Source organism: Lucilia sericata, unplaced genomic scaffold (genome assembly GCF_015586225.1).
Source record: "Lucilia sericata isolate MDLA Ls3-8-SP2 unplaced genomic scaffold, ASM1558622v1 Contig000158F_arrow, whole genome shotgun sequence".
Lineage (NCBI taxonomy): Eukaryota > Metazoa > Arthropoda > Insecta > Diptera > Calliphoridae > Lucilia > Lucilia sericata.
Window position 1 is genome coordinate 314,679 of NW_023994188.1, and position 19,552 is coordinate 334,230.

Genomic DNA, 19,552 nt, shown 5'->3' on the forward strand with positions numbered 1-19,552 from the left:
AAATTTCAAGATTTCGGAACTAAAAGTAGATTTTTTATTGTGTAAAAAATATTTTATTAAAAAGTAATTATATTAATACAAGTAACTCAAAGAACCAAAATATGAAGAAAAAAAGTAGTGAATAATAATTATCATAATTGTTTTTAATAAATAAATGTGTTACTTTCTTGTTTTTTGAAAAAATAATTAAATAAAACCAATCGTCAGTATTTCTGTATACTTATTTTTGTGATTAACTGTATATTCTAGGACCTCGTCTGTCCGTCTGTCTGTTGTTGGCACGATAGCGTCGACAAAAAAAGAGAAATTGAGATTAAATTTTCCCAAAATATTTTTTTCATCAGAAATGTTTGGTATTGAAAATGGGCAAAATCGGTCAACGATTTCACATAGCCCCCATACAAATGTACCCCCCGGAATATTGTGTAAAAAGCTTCAAACATTCACAATTTCGTTGTTTATGAAGCAAATGCCACAAAATTTCGCCAATAATGAGCGTTAAAGTCAGATGGACATCGTTAGCTTGTATATTTTTGGATTAACTACTAATAGTTATAAAGTTATAAAGTTAAAAAGTTAAAAAGTTATAAAGTTATAAAGTTATAAAGTTATAAAGTTATAAAGTTATAAGTTATAAAGTTATAAAGTTATAAAGTTATAAAGTTATAAAGTTATAAAGTTATAAAGTTATAAAGTTATAAAGTTATAAAGTAAAGTTATAAGTTATTATTTTTCAAAATTTAACATTCTAGTCTTATCACAATATTAATTAATATGGACGTTCGGATGGATATCGTTAAGTAAGAATCAAAAAGTAATTCTGAACCGATTTGCATACATTAAAGAGTATGCACCCCCCCTGTTTAGGTGGTTGCAACATCATAATATTCTTCTTTATATAAAGCTAATTATTTGTGGTGGTTTTTCTTAAAGCTTTTATTCTTCTCTATTTAAAAATGAGTTATTTTTTGTAAAAAAATTAAACATATTGCAACGTTTCCTTGTCAACAATTAAATTTAATAAAATCTACAATTTATTTATTTTATTTTTTTCTGTAGCATCAGCATGCAACATCAGCAGCCACACAACATTACGAATGAAATACAACCAATTTAAAATTCTAAAGAAAAGAATATAAGAAAAAACGCAGTTTTTTTCCTAAAATTTGTTGCGCTAACCAATAAGATGACAGTCAGAGTCTAGAGGAAAAATTTTTCTACATGTATTAACAACAAAAGTTTTTGAAAAAGGCTTAAGTGAGGCTGAGGGGAAGGTGGCAAGAAAGGCACCATAATAACGTACAACATTTTCAATTTTTCTAAGCTGCTGGTGGTTAAAGGGAAAAATAAAGAAAATGTAAGACATTCGCAAACATACAGAAAGACATCAACTATTTTTTTCTATAAAGTACAATAACAAAACATGGCTAATGTGCAACAAGGGCAACTATTATTAAAACAGCAGCAACAACACAAACATCATCAGCAACAACAGCAAACACATTTACAAAGTAAGTAGAAGGAACAAAATCTATTACTAACAACTAAATTTTATTTAATGTTTGATTCCAAAACGCAAAAAATACATGCAGCAAAATGTTGCAACAACAAAGTATATAGCAGCTACTGTTGCTTTTCTTAAAAGTCCAAAATATAGAGAAAAAGAAAGAACTAAAAAGTATTACAGCAACTTGATGATGTGGTGTCCATTTAACCGTGGCATCATCATCAGGGCAATTTAGTGTTACCGCCATTGCAACATTGAAAATTTAAACTTTTTTTACAAAAGCTAGTGAAATAAATAAGAGGGAAAATATATATTTTGTATGAAGAATAAGAAAAAAAGAAAAGAAAAAAAACATTAACAATAATGAAATTAAATTAAACCTTTCTTCTTACTTTATCAATTTTTACAAAAGAAGAGTTTTGTAGAAAAGAGATTTTTTGTTGCATACAGAAAGAATAAAAGAAAACTCTAATCCTGTGTGTAGTTAAGAAAAACTTGAAGTAACAATAAAATTTCGCTAGCATTGAAAAAAAGGTTTATCTTAAGACAGGATAATAGATTTTTTTTAAGTAGGAAATTTCTTTTATTAAATAAAACATTTTGTAAATTATTTTTTATAGCAATGTTTGAAATTTCTTAAGGCTATTTTACTTTTTCGAAAAAATATTAAATTTTGGTTAATTTTATTGGTTATATGTATAATAGATTAGACTATAGACTAGACTATAGACTAGACTATAGACCAGACTATAGAGTAGACTATAGACTAGACTATAGACTAGACTATAGACTAGACTATAGACTAAACTATAGACTAGACTATAGACTAGACTATAGACTAGACTATAGACTAGACTATAGACTAGACTATAGACTAGACTATAGACTAGACTATAGACTAGACTATAGACTAAACTATAGACTAGACTATAGACTAGACTATAGACTAGACTATAGACTAGACTATAGACTAGACTATAGACTAGACTATAGACTAGACTATAGACTAGACTATAGACTAGACTATAGACTAGACTATAGACTAGACTATAGACTAGACTATAGACTAGACTATAGACTAGACTATAGACTAGACTATAGACTAGACTATAGACTAGACTATAGACTAGACTATAGACTAGACTATAGACTAGACTATAGACTAGACTATAGACTAGACTATAGACTAGACTATAGACTAGACTATAGACTAGACTATAGACTAGACTATAGACTAGACTATAGACTAGACTATAGACTAGACTATAGACTAGACTATAGACTAGACTATAGACTAGACTATAGACTAGACTATAGACTAGACTATAGACTAGACTATAGACTAGACTATAGACTAGACTATAGACTAGACTATAGACTAGACTAGACTAGACTATAGACTAGACTATAGACTAGACTATAGACTAGACTATAGACTAGACTATAGACTAGACTATAGACTAGACTATAGACTAGACTATAGACTAGACTATAGACTAGACTATAGACTAGACTATAGACTAGACTATAGACTAGACTATAGACTAGACTATAGACTAGACTATAGACTAGACTATAGACTAGACTATAGACTAGACTATAGACTAGACTATAGACTAGACTATAGACTAGACTATAGACTAGACTATAGACTAGACTATAGACTAGACTATAGACTAGACTATAGACTAGACTATAGACTAGACTATAGACTAGACTAGACTAGACTAGACTAGACTACTAGACTAGACTATAGACTAGACTATAGACTAGACTATAGACTAGACTATAGACTAGACTATAGACTAGAATATATGTTTTGTGTGTATAACAATCATTCTACCAAATTTTTTTCGGATCGGTCCATTATTTGTCATAGCTCCTATATAAGGCCCACTTCCGAAAATCACTTAAACGCACATATGTAATTGTCAAATAAAGCTATCTTAATAAAATTCGACACAAATATGTTTCGTCTATATATGAATCACTGTACGAAATTTTTTCCGGATAGGACCATAATTGATTATAGCTCCCATATAAGGTCCACTTCCGAAAATCATTAAACGCATATATTTCTTTGAATAATAAAGCTATCGGGATAAAGTACGACTTGAATATGTTTTGTTTGCATACAAATCATTCTACAAAATTTTTTCCGGATCGGTCCATAATTGGTAATAGCTCCCATATAAGGTCTACTGCCGAAAATTTCTTAAATTAATTAATTTCATTAAATTCAAAAGCTATCGGTATAAAAATCAGCTTGAATATGTTTTGTGTATATATAAATCATTCTACTAATTTTTCCCCGGATGGACCCGTAATTGGTCATGGCTCCTATATAAGGCCCACTTCCGAAAATCACTTAAACGCACATATGTAATTGTCAAATAAAGCTATCTTAATAAAATTCGACACAAATATGTTTCGTCTATATATGAATCACTCTACGAAATTTTTTCCGGACAGACCCGTAACTGGTGATAGCTCCCATATAGAGTCCACTTCCGAAAATCACTGAAACGTATATATTTCTTTGAATAATAAAGCTATCGGGATAAAGTACGACTTGAATATGTTTTATTTGAATATAAATCATTTTACCAAATTTTTTCCGGATCGGTCTATAATTGGTAATAGCTGCCATATAAGGTCCACTTCAAAAAATCACTTAAACGCACATATTTCATTATCAAATAAAACTTTCTTGATAAAATTCGACACAAATATGTTTTGTGTCCACACATATGAATCACTCTACGAAATTTTTCCGGAGAGGCCCCTAATTGGTCATAGCTCATATATAAAGTGCACTTCCGAAAATCACTTAAACGCACATACTCCATTATTTAATAAATATATTGGAATAAAATTCGATTTGAATATTTTTTGCATATAAATCATTATACGAAATTTTTTCTTGATTGGTCCATAATTGGTGACAACTCCCATATAAGGACCATTTCCTAAAATTACTTAAACATTGACAATCAAAGTTATCTGAATAAAATTCGACATAAATATGTATTTTGTATATATATCACTTAATACCACTTAATTCATTATTAAATGATTATATCCAGATAAAATTCGATATGAATATGTTCTGTGTATACTACATTCTATTAAAATGTTTTCGAACTGGACTATTAATATACATTTTTCTGGACGTAATCAAAATTAGTTCCACATATGCATAAATGTTAGTACCCTCACAACGGAAACAAAAATTTTGCCAAGTTTTCTAAAAATGGGTTATCTAGTTAAATGAGTTTTAATAAAAAGTAGCTTGCTGGTGGATGGTATTTAAGATTTGGCATAGCCGAATATAGCACTCTACCTTGTTTTAATATGCCAAACTTATATTTTTCTAAAGGACTTGTCATTCGAAAATGAGTCCTTAAGAAGCACAATGAAAGTTAATTAAAAAATATATTTATTTTCTAATTTCTTGTTGATAACAAATCAAAAAATGTCTTTGACAAAGAAACCAATACAAAGGAACAAAGATAATGTCTCTAGAGTCCCTTTATAAAGTTACACAAATGTCGTATATATTGAGTTCTTATGTACGTCATTTATTATTCTCATTTAATAACGACATATTTTGGAATGCATTCTTCTTTATATGTATATCCTCCTTTTTTATTTCTTATTCATTTATACAACCATTGAATTTCTTTTTCTAATATTAAATGTGCCCTAAAAACTATGCTTTATTATTTTTGCAATATTTTCTCTTTTTTAACATTTCTTCTATGTTCATTATCCTTGAGAGCAAACTAATCAAGTTTATATTTTCTTTACAAAAAAATTGAAAAAAACTGTTAGACAAAAAAATAAATCTTAGTTATTAAATAAAAAATATATAAAAAACAATATTTTTCTATTCATTTTTTTAGACTTTTTTCTGTTTGTGGCAATATTATTGTCAATAATTGCATGTGTGTGTGTGTTAGAATGTATCTGTGTGTTGCTGCTTGTTTAAGAAATTTTTTCTTCTGTGATTATTTTTTTTATGAAATGTTGTTCCTGTTGCTGTTGCAAATACCCTGCAGTTGTTTGCCTAACATTTGGTGCTGCAACAGCAGCATTATACTATTAATATTGTACTGGGGAATTTTTACTTCAAATGTGTTTAAATTTACATGCAAACAGACACAAACTCATACACAAACTATCAAATGTTTATTTTCAGAACATGACACAAAACATACGACTCATGTAACTGAGCAACAAGAAAAAGTAAGAATGAAACAATAATCAGGCATACTCGACTTTTTTGATACCCTATGCCAGCCATGCATTAATAAAGAGCAATTTTTAGAGCTTAAGGCAATCACATCGTTTCTGCTATGTGTATAACTAGTACCCAGTAAAAACTTTCATTACCATGTAAGGGGTTAAAATGCTAAAATTTACTTACACAATAGCATTTTAAGTCATTATTTTAACACGGTGATGTCATTGGAGGCAAGTACTTACCACAAACGATTACAAGTAATTAGAAAAAGTAGTCATTGTAAATCGCATGAAAAAACGTATACAGCTTCTATATCTTTACTGGCAAGATGACTAATGAATTAGAAAGTATTTATATAATACATTATTAGTAAGACCTTATTAGACCACTTCTATGTAATCCAGGCGATATGTAGTAGTCATTGAAAAGTATGTTGTTAGGTAAGTAATTACAATTGAAAGCTATTACCCAGTTTTTGCTGGGTATGTATTATTTTTCGTCGTTATAGTGTATATATCACTATACATGAAAAGAATATGTACCTACATACTACTGTTTGTTTTAGATGGAAATACATACATTCACATCTATAGAGTTTATAAATACATTTTAAGAGCATATATGTATGTCCGTATCCTTTCTATCATTCATTCAACCAACCATCAATTCATTGACATTCACATTCATTATTGATTGCATTTTTGGAACAATATTTTATGATATTAACATTTATACATTACTCAAATGTATACATGAGAGTACACTGTACATTCATCTATTCTTCTATAGGAATACATACATGTGTCTTGAGAGATTTGGGTGGATACACCAGGGATCTTTGACTTCTAGTTAGATATTCAAAATGACGATAGATTGTTAATAATTTTTTAGTTTATACTGGTATTTTTTGTTTGATACCTAGAAATTTTGTAATATTTTTGTATGTCATTACAGTGGTACTTAATAGAACTAAAACTGAACTAGAACTGAACTAGAACTGAACTAGAACTGAACTAGAACTGAACTAGAACTGAACTAGAACTGAACTAGAACTGAACTAGAACTGAACTAGAACTGAACTAGAACTGAACTAGAACAGAACTAGAACTGAACTAGAACTGAACTAGAACTGAACTAGAACTGAACTAGAACTGAACTAGAACTGAACTAGAACTGAACTAGAACTGAACTAGAACTGAACTAGAACTGAACTAGAACTGAACTAGAACTGAACTAGAACTGAACTAGAACTGAACTAGAACTGAACTAGAACTGAACTGAACTAGAACTGAACTGAACTAGAACTGAACTAGAACTGAACTAGAACTGAACTAGAACTGAACTAGAACTGAACTAGAACTGAACTAGAACTGAACTAGAACTGAACTAGAACTGAACTAGAACTGGACTAGAACTGAACTAAACTGAACTAGAACTGAACTAGAACTGAACTAGAACTGAACTAGAACTGAACTAGAACTGAACTAGAACTGAACTAGAACTGAACTAGAACTGAACTAGAACTGAACTAGAACTGAACTAGAACTGAACTAGAACTGACTGAACTAACTGAACTAGAACTGAACTAGAACTGAACTAGAACTGAACTAGAACTGAACTAGAACTGAACTAGAACTGAACTAGAACTGAACTAGAACTGAACTAGAACTGAACTAGAACTGAACTAGAACTGAACTAGAACTGAACTAGAACTGAACTAGAACTGAACTAGAACTGAACTAGAACTGAACTGAAACTAGAACTGAACTAGAACTGAACTAGAACTGAACTAGAACTGAACTAGAACTGAACTAGAACTGAACTAGAACTGAACTAGAACTGAACTAGAACTGAACTAGAACTGAACTAGAACTGAACTAGAACTGAACTAGAACTGAACTAGAACTGAACTAGAACTGAACTAGAACTGAACTAGAACTGAACTAGAACTGAACTAGAACTGAACTAGAACTGAACTAGAACTGAACTAGAACTGAACTAGAACTGAACTAGAACTGAACTAGAACTGAACTAGAACTGAACTAGAACTGAACTAGAACTGAACTAGAAGAACTGAACTAGAACTGAACTAGAACTGAACTAAACTGAACTAGAACTGAACTAGAACTGAACTAGAACTGAAACTAGAACTGAACTAGAACTGAACTAGAACTGAACTAGAACTGAACTAGAACTGAACTAGAACTGGAATAGAACTGAACTAGAACTGAACTAGAACTGAACTAGAACTGAACTAGAACTGAACTAGAACTGAACTAGAACTAAAACTGAACTAGAACTAAAACTGAACTAGAACTAAAACTGAACTAGAACTAAAACTGAACTAGAACTAAAACTGAACTAGAACTGAACTAGAACTGAACTAGAACTGAACTAGAACTGAACAAGAACTGAACTAGAACTGAACTAGAACTGAACTAGAACTGAACTAGAACTGAACTAGAACTGAACTAGAACTGAACTAGAACTGAACTAGAACTGAACTAGAACTGAACTAGAACTGAACTAGAACTGAACTAGAACTGAACTAGAACTGAACTAGAACTGAACTAGAACTGAACTAGAACTGAACTAGAACTGAACTAGAACTGAACTAGAACTGAACTAGAACTGAACTAGAACTGAACTAGAACTGAACTAGAACTGAACTAGAACTGAACTAGAACTGAACTAGAACTGAACTAGAACTGAACTAGAACTGAACTAGAACTGAACTAGAACTGAACTAGAACTGAACTAGAACTGAACTAGAACTGAACTAGAACTGAACTAGAACTGAACTAGAACTGAACTAGAACTGAACTAGAACTGAACTAGAACTGAACTAGAACTGAACTAGAACTGAACTAGAACTGAACTAGAACTGAACTAGAACTGAACTAGAACTGAACTAGAACTGAACTAGAACTGAACTGAACTGAACTTGAACTGAACTAGAACTGAACTAGAACTGAACTAGAACTGAACTAGAACTGAACTAGAACTGACTAGAACTGAACTAGAACTGAACTAGAACTGAACTAGAACTGAACTAGAACTGAACTAGAACTGAACTAGAACTGAACTAGAACTGAACTAGAACTGAACTAGAACTGAACTAGAACTGAACTAGAACTGAACTAGAACTGAACTAGAACTGAACTAGAACTGAACTAGAACTGAACTAGAACTGAACTAGAACTGAACTAGAACTGAACTAGAACTGAACTAGAACCTAAAACTGAACTAGAACTGAACTAAACTGAACTAGAACTGACTAGAACTGAACTAGAACTGAACTAGACTGAACTAGAACTGAACTAGAACTGAACTAGAACTGAACTAGAACTGAACTAGAACTGAACTAGAACTGAACTAGAACTGAACTAGAACTGAACTAGAACTGAACTAGAACTGAACTAGAACTGAACTAGAACTGAACTAGAACTGAACTAGAACTGAACTAGAACTGAACTAGAACTGAACTAGAACTGAACTAGAACTGAACTAGAAACTGAACTAGAACTGAACTAGAACTGAACTAGAACTGAACTAGAACTGAACTAGAACTGAACTAGAACTGAACTAGAACTGAACTAGAACTGAACTAGAACTGAACTAGAACTGAACTAGAACTGAACTAGAACTGAACTAGAACTGAACTAGAAACTGAACTAGAACTGAACTAGAACTGAACTAGAACTGAACTAGAACTGAACTAGAACTGAACTAGAACTGAACTAGAACTGAACTAGAACTGAACTAGAACTGAACTAGAACTGAACTAGAACTGAACTAGAACTGAACTAGAACTGAACTAGAACTGAACTAGAACTGAACTAGAACTGAACTAGAACTGAACTAGAACTGAACTAGAACTGAACTAGAACTGAACTAGAACTGAACTAGAACTGAACTAGAACTGAACTAGAACTGAACTAGAACTGAACTAGAACTGAACTAGAACTGAACTAGAACTGAACTAGAACTGAACTAGAACTGAACTAGAACTGAACTAGAACTGAACTAGAACTGAACTAGAACTGAACTAGAACTGAACTAGAACTGAACTAGAACTGAACTAGAACTGAACTAGAACTGAACTAGAACTGAACTAGAACTGAACTAGAACTGAACTAGAACTGAACTAGAACTGAACTAGAACTGAACTAGAACTGAACTAGAACTGAACTAGAACTGAACTAGAACTGAACTAGAATTGAACTAGAACTGAACTAGAACTGGACTAGAACTGAAGTAGAACTGAACTAGAACTGAACTAGAAACTGAACTAGAACTGAACTAGAACTGAACTAGAACTGAACTAGAACTGAACTAGAACTGAACTAGAACTGAACTAGAACTGAACTAGAACTGAACTAGAACTGAACTAGAACTGAACTAGAACTGAACTAGAACTGAACTAGAACTGAACTAGAACTGAACTAGAACTGAACTAGAACTGAACTAGAACTGAACTAGAACTGAACTAGAACTGAACTAGAACTGAACTAGTACCAGATCGGCATAAAATGGTGCCAATAGCACCATTTTTATATATATATATTTTTAATAGAAATTCTTTTCTATTTTCTTTCTATATATTCTCACAAAATATTAAACATACAGTAAATTTTACCACAATTGAATCCCCGAAGAGCAGCTCTACAGTAAAATGAAAAAAATTATTATGCATATTAGCATTACTGCTGAAACACAAAAATTAAAAACAAATTAAGCTCACAATTAAATACTTTTAACAATTGTTTAGTTTACATATCACTATTTTTTAATTCACAAATAAATGTTGTGTTTTGATAAAAAGATGCAAAAATAAAAATAAATATTATGATTTATTAAACAAATAGTAGAAACAATGATAAAACAAATCATTGAACATAAAGGAAATGACTCGCATTTATGCTCTATGCATTGAATAAATATTTTACATTTGAATGCCGTTGAGTACAAGTTGTGGTGTTGAAACAGTGGACGGCACAAACGGAACATTTCTCAGATATTTTCCGAGAATTTTTTAATACAAATTTTGCACATTGCTTTTACATAATATCTCACAACTCCTATTAGTTATGTATAACGACACTGACTTAAACAATTTATTGACTGAACTTAAAAATTCGTTTAAAATAAATATGTTTGAATATGCAGTGCATTCAATTGAATTCCTGATGAGAGCTATACATTTTTCAATTGAAATATTTATCTTCAATTATTTATAAAACATGTTATTTTAAACAGACGTCAAAGGAATGTAAATCATGCAGATTCGCATTCTGCAACATAAAAAGAGTGAATGTATTTATTAACAAAAGTGATTGATATTTAAATTATGTATTTTTTTAAACTTTGGAAAAGTGAGAATCCAATAACTGTGAAACTTTTTATAAAATTGCAATGCTGCAATTCTGAATGAAATCAATCAATCAACATTAATTTATGTACAAGTCGAGGCTAAGAAATTAGGTAAACCAGAGACAAATTATAATATTCATTACCCCATAGTACGATTCACTAACTACATCAGCCGTTGTCGGAAGCATATGTATGGTTGTATGACATCAGTTTTAGGTCTTAAATATATTAAACCTAATTTTACAAAATATTTACATATTTATATACATACATATGTATGTATATACAATATATGTATTTCATCCACTCCCAAAGGCTTAGCTATGCCATAGAGTACAAATGACTTTAATTTGAAAATCCTGTTGATTACTGTAAATACATTTTGAACATCAACACTTTTTTAATTGTATTTCATTAAGAAAAATTGTTTAAAAATTAATAAATTAACAAATTTTTTGCGGATTTATAGGCTTTAGAAAAAGAAACAATTAAAATGTGCTTTAAATATTAAAATTTTAAATAAAAAAAGTTAGAATACTATATTCGGCAGAGCCGAATCTTGTATGGGAGCTATGACCAATTATGGACCGATCCAGAAAATTTTTTTCTTCATATGAATTACATTTATATAAAACTTAAATTGACCAATTTTATAACGATATCTACATTCTAAAAGAAGTTATAAACAATATGGGAGGTATAGGTATTTGTAGACCGATATCGCAAGTTTTTAACAGAAATCATGTCTTTCTAGAGAAACAAATGTGTGATGATTTTCATGGAAATATATTGAGTAGTTTTTGTAAAAATTTCATGAGAATGTGTAAAAAATCTTTTTTTTTCGGAGTTTTTTAAAATTTTGATTCATAACTTTTCCCCATGCAAACCGATTTTGCTCATTTTCAATATCAAACTGCCTAGGAAAATCTTTTGTCCAATTTTCATTAATTTATTTTTTACGTGAGTGTGTTTTACACATACAGACGGACAAACGGACGGACATAGCTAAATCGACTCAGATATTCATAAGGATCATAATATATATACTTTTTTAGGATTCAGATGAATATTTCTTAGTGTTACACACTAAGGATGTCTTCGGATCCAAATCTTTAACAATTCTGTCAGACATGCTTTCGGGAAGGATAATGAGCAAAAATCCGAGAAAGCCTCTGAAAATTTCATAAAAAATTTAGATTTTCCGTGCATGCTGATGCAGAAACAAACAATAACAACAACACTCATAACCATACTGTAAATTTTGTTATTGTATTACCTGTTCATAAAAAAAGCAAAGCTAGAAAAACACGTTACGGACGTTATTGGCTAGAAACATGAAATCAAATGTATTATGTATAACCCGGATTAAGTGGGAACCTATGAAAAGGGACTTTTTGGAATTTGTTCGTTCTTTTGGAATTTTCTTTGATATTGCACCTAGAAACATGAAATTAAGCACATAAAAGAGGACTTTTTGAATTTTCTATAATTTTGAACCTAGGAACATGAAGAGGACATTTGTTACTTTTTCGTTCTATAATTGAATTTTCTATAGAAACATGAAATTAAGTATGTACTTTTTGGCCTTCAAAGGTACTTTTTGAATTTTCTATAATAATGGGCCTAGGAACATGAAATTTTGCATGTAGAGCCCGGAGTAAGTGAAAACATGTAAAAGGGGACTTTTTGTACTTTTTTCTTCTTCGAAGAGTACTTTTTAAAATGTGTATAATATTGAACGAAGGAACATAAAATTAAACATTAAGAGCCAAAAGATAATACAAATCTGAAGGAAAATATTTTGTGTACCTCTTTGTTCTATAACTGGTACATTCTTTACGAACATACGCAGCACCCTGATTGAACGAATGTCTATTAAAGGGGACTTTCTGATTTTTTGTAATAAATGTAGGGATGTACTGACTATTTTTTTTAACATATCATGATAAAGAGTATATAAGATTCGGCACAGCCGAATATAGCTCTTACTTGTTCAGATTTATTTCAGTTCCAGTTCAGTCCTAGTTCAGTTCTAGTTTTTTCTAGTTCAGTTCTAGTTCAGTTCTAGTTCAGTTCTAGTTCAGTTCTAGTTCAGTTCTAGTTCAGTTCTAGTTCAGTTCTAGTTCAGTTCTAGTTCAGTTCTAGTTCAGTTCTAGTTCAGTTCTAGTTCAGTTCTAGTTCAGTTCAGTTCTAGTTCAGTTCTAGTTCAGTTCTAGTTCAGTTCTAGTTCAGTTCTAGTTCAGTTCTAGTTCAGTTCTAGTTCAGTTCTAGTTCAGTTCTAGTTCAGTTCTAGTTCAGTTCTAGTTCAGTTCTAGTTCAGTTCTAGTTCAGTTCTAGTTCAGTCTAGTTCAGCTCTAGTTCAGTTCTAGTTCAGTTCTAGTTCAGTTCTAGTTCAGTTCTAGTTCAGTCTAGTTCAGTTCTAGTTCAGTTCTAGTTCAGTTCTAGTTCAGTTCTAGTTCAGTTCTAGTTCAGTTCTAGATCAGTTCTAGTTCAGATCTAGTTCAGTTCTAGTTCAGTTCTAGTTCAGTTCTAGTTCAGTTCTAGTTCAGTTCTAGTTCAGTTCTAGTTCAGTTCTAGTTCAGTTCTAGTTCAGTTCTAGTTCAGTTCTAGTTCAGTTCTAGTTCAGTTCTAGTTCAGTTCTAGTTCAGTTCTAGTTCAGTTCTAGTTCAGTTCTAGTTCAGTTCTAGTTCAGTTCAGTTCTAGTTCAGTTCTAGTTCAGTTCTAGTTCAGTTCTAGTTCAGTTCTAGTTCAGTTCTAGTTCAGTTCTAGTTCAGTTCTAGTTCAGTTCTAGTTCAGTTCTAGTTCAGTTCTAGTTCAGTTCTAGTTCAGTTCTAGTTCAGTTCTAGTTCAGTTCTAGTTCAGTTCTAGTTCAGTTCTAGTTCAGTTCTAGTTCAGTTCTAGTTCAGTTCTAGTTCAGTTCTAGTTCAGTTCTAGTTCAGTTCTAGTTCAGTTCTAGTTCAGTTCTAGTTCAGTTCTAGTTCAGTTCTAGTTCAGTTCTAGTTCAGTTCTAGTTCAGTTCTAGTTCAGTTCTAGTTCAGTTCTAGTTCAGTTCTAGTTCAGTTCTAGTTCAGTTCTAGTTCAGTTCTAGTTCAGTTCTAGTTCAGTTCTAGTTCAGTTCTAGTTCAGTTCTAGTTCAGTTCTAGTTCAGTTCTAGTTCAGTTCTAGTTCAGTTCTAGTTCAGTTCTAGTTCAGTTCTAGTTCAGTTCTAGTTCAGTTCTAGTTCAGTTCTAGTTCAGTTCTAGTTCAGTTCTAGTTCAGTTCTAGTTCAGTTCTAGTTCAGTGCTAGTTCAGTTCTAGTTCAGTTCTAGTTCAGTTTGTAATCTCTTTGTTTCTTAAGTCGACACACAAGTTTCGGTTTCCCTGCATAAATGTAATTATGACTGAGTTCTATAAAAATGAAAAGTGTTCGAAATGATCAATACTTGGAACTTCACGCACGTCTTGCAGACTAGCTTGTTCGGGAGTTGTGGGCGAGGTTCTTTGTTCAGCATATAGACCGAATTACAAAAACAAAAATACGTGCGTTTGAATGCCCTTAACTATCCAACTGAAATAATGTACATACTCTTCAGACTTTACTGTTTTTGCCTATTCTAGCAGCTAGATGGAAATGCTGTGGCCCCTTATCCCTGCCAACCATAGTTTTTTTCTTGGGCTAAAATATATATATATAAAAAAAACCCGAACACACCTACTTTTACCTACGACCCTGAAGAATCACATTAAAAGAGTTCTTATTTCATTATTTCAGTTTCAATATATATTCAAGAGAAATCAAATTTATGGATAATGATCATTTACAAAATAATTATAAGTATGTATATTATAAATATGTATGTTTGAAAGTTGACAAAATTTAGCGACTAATTTAGAATAAGAAGAACAATAACAAAGAAATTTTAAGCTCACATTAACTTTTACATTACTCTTTTAATAAGAGTTAGCACAATTCATATTTCTCTTTAAACAAATGAGTAAATTCTATATAATGTCTTTGTTATTGTTCTTACTTACGAAAAATAATCAATTAAAACTTAGTAAATTGTAATTTAAAGAGATAAGTGTAAAACAAAATCAAATTACACGTAAATATACGTAAATATGTAGGTATGTAAATCAAAGAAATAAGAGCAAAATTACAAACTTACAGGATTTTGGTTGATTCCATCGACGCTGAAGGCCTTCTGCTGTGGTTGGAATTGTTGTTGTCAAAATTTATATAAATTAACATTAGTATGTTAATGATCTACATATACGTATATTTTTATGTATAAGGGATAATGTTAAGGTTTATGATTAGGAATTTTTAGATTAGAACAAAAAAATGTATAAGGTTTTAGACTTAGCTTTTATCTTATACATTAGGGTGATCGACTCGATTTTTCAACCGGTTTTAAAACCGGTTTTTTCTGCTTTACCAGTGTCGGTTTTTTCTTAATGTTGATTTTTCGAATATCGAATAACCCGGTTTTTTCACTTTTTAAAACCCGGTTTCGAATACTTTTATTTGCTTTGTATTCAAAGATTATTTAAATGAAATTTTTAAGTAAATAATAATACAGCCCGTCTAAATTTTAAAAATATTCGAGTCGAGGAACTAGAGTATATTTTTCTACAGCTCTTTTGGTTAAACTTTTTTGATTTTCCTAATTAATTAAAAATTATTTGTAAAATGGATAACTGTTTGATAAAATTTAGCAATCTTAAGATTATATTCCAATTACAATAATTAATTTACGGCTGAAATTTTATGGAAGTGTTGGAATGCCTATGCAAATTTCCTAAACAGGGCTTTTAAAATAAGCTAGGATTACATGTTTAACAGAAGTGTCCCACTTTTTTCCTAATTTTTTTATATTAAAGAAATAATGTAAATCAGACGACTAGATCTAAAGTTATAATCTTATAAACTGTTAAAAATCATTTCGGGCCATGTTTTATTAATCGAATTTAAACATAAACATTAAGTTTTTCAAATTAAAATATATATTTTTTTTAATTGTAATGAAAAACCGGTTAACCGGTTTTTTCTGAATTTGAAAAATATCAACCGGTTTTTTTAAATGTCAACTATTCGAACTATTCGAAAACCGGTTTTTGGAAAATATCGAATAATCGATCGACCTATTATACATACATTAGTTGTATACATATAAAGTGTTATATTTTGTTTTGAATTTAGGTCAGTTTTAGAATAGGAACTAGGACATGTTCTTTTTGAATTGTTGTAGTTTTTTAGGTATAGATTTAAATTAGTAGACATAATAAGTAGGAAATAAAAGATTAGGTAATAATCATGGCAAGATTAGTTGCTTATGATATTCAATACTGATATTTTGCTAATATTTGTTATATTGAAAATACGTAAATAAATTTAAAGAAATTAGTTCATAAACTTATAGCGCACAGTGGGGCAGAATGGAAATTTTTTGGAAATAAATCTGGCATTTCTAAACGGCTGATCCGATCGGGATAAAATTTGGCGTGAGCGTAGCCAAGGAGTATTCGAGTTTAAGTTTTGAAGATGAACCCTGCAGATGCCCCAGGGACGGCGCTGTGGCGGCTCAAAGTAGGGTACCTACGACATGTAAAATTTTTAAACTCGTGCCATTTTTTTGTTTTTCACCCAAATACAAAGATTTTTATATTTTGTGAAAGCGCTCGACGAGATCTTGAAAAAACATGCTTGGACATACTACTTATCTCTTATAATATCCGAGTTATAGGCATTTAAAAATTTAGTGATACAAAATTTACCATACCTTGGTCCGCCTTTTTTTGAATACCGGGCGTAATTTTGGACCAAATGGACTCAATTTTTTCTTGTTAGTTAGACAACAAAATTTCCAATAATATACAAAAAATTTGAGATCAATATCATTTACAGATCCAAAAATATACGTTTTTTAATTTAAAAATTCAAAAAATTTTAGATTTTTGGCGTTTTTTTTGCCAAAAATGTGTCTTAACTCTTTTATTAATAAAATAAAATTTTTATTAAGAACATATAACAATTTTATAGTTTTCTAAAAGGTATCTTTACGCAGAACGCTTTGGCGTAAAAAACTTGTCATATTTTTTGAAAATGTTGCCACTGCGTCCTTCCGAATATGACCTATTTTTTATCAAAACTTCAACTTTGGGCGACATGTTCTAAAATCCCAAAGCTGGGATCAGAAAACTGAAAGCAGTTTTGGAAACCTCAATATGTTTTCTATTTACTCCAAAAGTATTTTCCCAGCCCTGAAAGAAATGTGGACCCTATGGGCAAAAAAGTAAAAAATCCCATTTTTGGGATTTTCATTCCTATTTTTGGGAATTGCGGGATGCCCTTTGACCTTTTCAATTTTTTTTGCATATTCTTATTTGAAATGACAAATTTAACAAGCGTTGAAAATTTCATTGAGTTTTGTTCATAAATAAAGATTTTGTCATACATTACATATTTGTTTAATTTCTAAAACTATGATTTATATCAAAATTTTAATAGGATCGCAGATAGCTACAACAATTTAGTCCATATTTATCCCTTAATATCATTTTTTAGTTAGATATGGAAATTCTCGACCCTTTACAAAAAATTTCAAGCCAATATCTCAATTACATTCAAAATATGTTCATTTAAACCTGTGTCCTTTAATTTCATCTTTTTCATATTTTAGTATTAAGTATGACAGAACATACATTTGGTGTTGAATAAAATATTTGGACAATTTTTAAAAATTATTTAGTTAATTATTTTATTATAATATTGTATAAAATAAAAAAAATTATAATTTTATTATGAGCCACGCACAACAACACCTAAATCACCCCACACAAATTACCTTTCCCGCCCACCGAAATATAAAACACAATTTAATACAATATCATCAGTTAGTATAATAGCTTTTTTTATTTGAACTGTTTATCTTAAACATAATACAATTAATTCTTACAACCTACTTATATATTTAATTCCTAACACTACTTATTTTCTATAAAATAATCTGTCATATCGGTATACATATCCAGAAGGTAATATAAGTCCTTTAAATCTTCCTTGTTTTAAGATGATAGAGTTTCATAACAAATCCATCTTTTTCGCATAGTTGAAAGAACAGGATCAGAAGATAGAAGTAAACTATTAAAAATATCTTCATTCTGTGATTGCCTGGAGCATTTTCTTGAGCTGAATAGTTGAACATGCTTAAAATCTCGATTCCTCGCTTCCTGGGCTTCTTCTGTTAACTCTCCAAGTGGAAGAATATTCGATTCAATTATTATTTGACCATGACACAATACTTTGTGTGCTGTTGGTGTTAGTTCCCTCCATGGATACAGAGATACAAGTAATTTAGAAATTTCAGATGTGTATTCCCCAAATCGATTTTCATTAATTTTATGTTTACTATTCAGTGCCATTAAAATAGTTTTAACTCTTCGAAGCAACTCCTTGTCGATTCCAGTTATTTTTGAAGTAATTTCAAAATCACGAAAAAACCTTCTCGACGTATTACCGTCATTTGTACTACCGCAACTTGAAAGTGGTTTGTCGATGTTTAATCCCATCTGAACTTTAAATTCTTCTTGGATTCTGCTTTTTTCCGCAGCTCTCAGTTCTTTCAATTCTTCATTATTTTTTGTTGATTTAGTAGGATAGTTTGTTTTTTTTTCCTGGATCGCCTTGTATGATGGTAATATATTGTGTCCTTTTTCATGCAGAGCTTTCCTTAATATTTTGTACTTATTTCGACTGAGACCCAGTTCCAACATAAGCGCTATTGCTTCCTCTTCAGTAAAATTTGATTATGATGTTGGAGTTGGTATACTTTCCACAATTCGCTTAAGTCGTTTTGGTGATGCATTAGGAAGAATAGTTGCAATATGTACGACATCCATATGTTGGTTTTCCTTTTTCAGCATTTCGTTAAATGTATCAGCAATTTCCTCATTTGAGATTGAAAAAAGTTTTTGTGTGACCCTCTTTTTTTTACCTTGAACATAAGTCTTCGTATGACTTGCAAGGCGCTCCTATTGATGTGTTGTAAGTTGAGATTTCCGTAGTAGTTTCCATCCAACTACAAAATTTTAATCGAAATTTCTTTTGATTTCCATCCACAGACTTACTTTTTACATCAAAAAGTTTTAAAAAGTTTTCAATTTTTGATATGCCTGTTTTGTCTACTTTTCTACTATATGTAGTTTTTATATAATTTGAAATGTCTTTAATTCTTTCTGGCCCTTTTGAAGATATACTCCATAAAACGGAACACAACTCTTCGCACTTTAATGTAATCTTCATTGTAGATTTATTAAATATGGTACTTAAAATCTGAGAAGTTTACTTATATACCAATTCTTGTCATTTCCGATACAGGTATTCCAAAGTAAAAAATTACGAATTGTCTACCTATTAACATTTAGGACTATATTACTATAACCTG

General features: G+C 30.7%; 1 protein-coding gene across 5 annotated transcripts in view; it reads left to right on the top strand.

The window, feature by feature from the left end:
- LOC119601335 (myb-like protein P) overlaps positions 1 to 19,552 on the top strand; it is a 139,573-nt gene that overhangs the window by 53,979 nt on the left and 66,042 nt on the right. For all 5 annotated transcript variants that reach the window (XM_037952183.1, XM_037952186.1, XM_037952184.1 and 2 more), the window contains exon 3: positions 1,060 to 1,511. The gene's annotated coding sequence lies outside the window, so the exon portion shown is untranslated. The remainder of the gene's footprint in view (positions 1 to 1,059; positions 1,512 to 19,552) is intronic.